Source organism: Hordeum vulgare, chromosome 4H, assembly GCF_904849725.1.
Source record: "Hordeum vulgare subsp. vulgare chromosome 4H, MorexV3_pseudomolecules_assembly, whole genome shotgun sequence".
NCBI lineage: Eukaryota > Viridiplantae > Streptophyta > Magnoliopsida > Poales > Poaceae > Hordeum > Hordeum vulgare.
In genome coordinates this window covers 239,295,709-239,299,746 of record NC_058521.1, presented here as the reverse complement: position 1 = coordinate 239,299,746, position 4,038 = coordinate 239,295,709, and positions in this window count along the sequence as shown.

Here is a 4,038-nt window from a genome sequence, read left to right as displayed (position 1 = left end):
ACATTGAAAGATTGACGATTTGTTGCTTGTCCTTATAATTATTACTATGTTGATGTTTATTAATTCATCATTTCTCAATGAGCATACATGCAAAACATTACATATTGGATAGATGTCACGTCAATTTTTTATCATTTATGTACTCGAGGATGAGCAGGAATTACGCTAAGATAGTTTTTGGGTCATAATGCACCAATTAATATTATTTTTGAGCCATAAGGGGATCAATCATGGAGGGCCTCTTCATCATCCTCGGTGCCCTCGTTATGATGTGTGAGTAGTTCACCTTACACCTATGGGTCTGTAGTTAGTATGTAGATGGAAATCTCTTTCTCTTGATCTTCAATACAATGATAATCACATGTTCACTTTGATCTATCCGGTGCAATTCTTTTATACGGTGCATTTGTTGGGAATCGATGAATTGTGGGTTTATGTTCAGATTGTTCGTGAAAAATATTTGAGTCTTCCCTGAATTATTATTTCTCTTATTTGCATGATCATCATATCTTCGTAAATCTACCCGATCTATTGAATTGCCTTGCCAAGTAGTTTGATCTTTCTTTAGTGGTAGATGTGTGTTGTAGTGGGTTCAACCTGACGAGTTTCTATATCCCAGTGACAGAAGGGGACAAGTTGCATTTTTGTGTTGCTGCCACTAAGAATAAAATGATGGGTTTTATTCATATTGATTGAGTTTACTTTGTCTACATCATGTCATCGCTCCCAAAGCATTACTGAATTTTACTTAATACTCTAGATGCATGTTGGATAGCGGTCAATGGGTGGAGTAATAGTAGTAGGTGTAGGCAGGAGTCGGCCTATTTGCTTATGGACGTGATGCATGTATACACATGATCATTGTCGTGAAAATTGCATAACTATCTGATGTTCTATCAATTGCCTAACAAAATTGTTGTTACCCACCATATATTGAGAGATGCCACTAGAGAACAGTACCGCCCGTGGGTCTATTCACTTATATTTTCCTCGTTGCCTTCTTTTAGACCGTAGCTCCATTTTATATGCCATATATATGTAAATCACCTAGAATGACATGTAGAATCACATGGTGCATTTTGTTTTCCTGTTTAATAAATGTAAATATGTTTTAGGAAGATCTAGACTAATTTCAAAATTAACATATGGGGTTGTTTGAAAAATACTATAAGTTGTTTCCAACCTCATTTAAAGTGCCTAGATAGATAGTTTATTTATCCTTCACCTCTTTCATATTTAATAAAATTTAGTATTGTCGTCTACCTAAATGGGAGTCAAATAAGTAATTGAAATATGGAGTTGCATCAATATGCAACTCATTGCATATTGAGCTTCACTTAAGTGTAGAAGTTGTGCTTTTCCATGTCATGCATTATTAAATTGACATGTATCATATTTGTTTCCGCATCATGTCAAGCATATGTTGTGGTGTTTACCGTGAGCAATTTTTTTGTTTTTGAATTTGCTTCTCCTCGATAGAGATCCAAAAGCATTCAAAGATTAAGGATTCGTTCAATTAAGTCTTGTCCGTCTACTTCACAGATTCGTTCTTCTTCTAAGCGGGATCTTAGGCAAGATGACCATTTCCCAAGATACCACTACTATCATTGCCATGCTAGTTGCTCGCTTCTATCATTATGTCTTGTTACCTATCACTTGAATGTCAAGCCCCACTCCCAAATGCCATGATGTGCCTCTAACCCTCCACATCCGAGCAAACCATTGTATGGGTAAGTTACCGCTTTCTCAATACTTCTTATAGCTTTGCTAGTTGTAGGTGCAAGTTGTTCCATGTGATGACATGGAGATCTTGGGATATCACACTATTATTGCTATTTAATTTAATGCACATATATACTTGGTAAAATGTGGAAGGCTTGGCCTTTTCCTCGGTGTTTTGTTCCACCTTTGCCTCCCTAGTTACTTGTGTACGAGTGTTATATTCCATATTGAGTGCTCCTAACATGCTTGCGGTTGTTATGGGGACCCCCTTGATTTTTGTTTTGGGATAAAATTCTTTGCGCAAGTCTCAACATTGGTACTACATTTTCCTGATAACTAATAAAATTGCATCGGGACCCGCCGACACTAATGGATAATTAATCAATAACCCAGGTGAGTGCTCCTCATGAGTGTTGGTCCAAATAGAGCACTACGCGGGGCCAACCCGGAGCAACTCGGGTGATGTCTATCAGGCCCTGTACAATAGCTTATTTGGTAGTGCCTCGAGAAAGAAATACGCGAGGCTCCTATGGGGATCTTTCCTGCTAGGCGATCTTGCTGGATTTGTATTACCCTTCTCCAATGTCTTGTGCACTAGAATTTCAAGCCTACCACCTGAATGTCAAGCCCCCCCCCAAATGCCATGATGAGCCTCTAACCCTCCACATCCCAAGAAACTATTATTTGGATAAGTTGCTACTTGCTCAAACCTTCTTATAGCATTGCTAGTTGTAGGTGCAGGTTGTTCCATGTGATAACATGGAACTCTTGGGATATCAAAATACTATTTGTATTTTATTTAATGCACATATATACTTAGTAAAATGTGGAAGGCTTGGCCTTTTGCTCGGTGTTTTGTTCCACCTTTGCCGCCCTAGTTACTTGTGTACGAGTGTTATTTTCCATACTGAGCGCCATAACATTCTTGGGGTTGTTATGGGGACCCCCTTTATTTCCATTTTGGGTTAAAACACTTCTGACAAGGCTCAACCTTGGTACTATATTTTCCTAATAACTAATAAATTACATAGGGACCCACGAGCACCCACGAATAATTAATCAACAACCCGGGCGTGTGATCCACATGATTGTTGGTCCAAATAGAGCACTATGCGGGGCCAACCCGGGGCAACTTGGGAGATGTCTATGAGGCCCTATACACTAGCTTATCTTGCACTGCCCTGAGAAAGAAATACGCATGGCTCCTATTGTGATCTGGCCTGTCGGGCGTTCTTGCTGGATTTTTATTACCCTTCTCGAATGTCTTGTGCACTGGGATTTTGAGGATACCTTGGTCTATCTCGGGGTTGAGGTTTCCTAGCGCAGCTTGTGGCTAGTTTTTGATGGATGAGTTAGAGCACCCTGAAGGGTTATATCTTTCTAAAAGTCGTGCATGTAGTTATGTCGAAACTTGGTATTTTGTTTAACACCTGATCATAGCAAATTTGAAGTAAAATCAAATGAAATACACGAACTTTGTGCATAATTGTGGACGTCTCTTCTTGTGAGGTTTGAACCAAGCAGGGAACACGGTGGGGTTATGTTTGACTCATAAGTAGGTGTTCATGATCACTTCATAATTGTTATTAGTTTATGCCAGTTTATGCGTAGATAACTCCACTTATTCTTGTACTCGTAAGTTAGCCACTCAAATAAATGCTTAGCACTTGCCGCAACCTCACCACTTAACCATACCTCACCCGTTAAGTTTGCTAGTCTTGATACCCTTGGAAGTGAGATTGATAAGTCCATGTGGCTCCCAGATTACTACAACAACAATTGCAGGTACAGGTAAAGTGATGCTTTGATGTGAGAGCGATGCTTTGACGTGAGAGTGATGCTTGTTTGGTTCAGAGTTCTTCTTCTTCTTCATCAATCATAGGATGGGTTCCAGGTTGCCAGCCTGGTATTAGCAAGGGTGGATGTCGCTTTTATCATTTGATTTCACCCATAGTCGGAACCTGCTTTTATGTACGATGATTGTTATGGATGATTGTATGGAGATGTTCAAGATTTAGCATGTGGCGAGTGTAAGACAATTCCATATACTCATCTCCTATTTACATGTACGTGTAACAATATTCATTCTTGTGAAACGATGAGATGCGCTTCTATCTATATCGAGCCCCTCGAGCCAAAATAAGCATAGGACCGCACCTTGGGCGTTACAAGTTGGTATTTGAGAAGTACCGACCTAGGAGCCCCCTTGATTAATCGAACTAGGCCGAGTCGAGTCTAGTAAAAAACTGTTTTGTATCTAGTTATGTATCGAAGAGTATGATTATTTTTACTCATCTTCTGTGCTCTGGTGAGGAA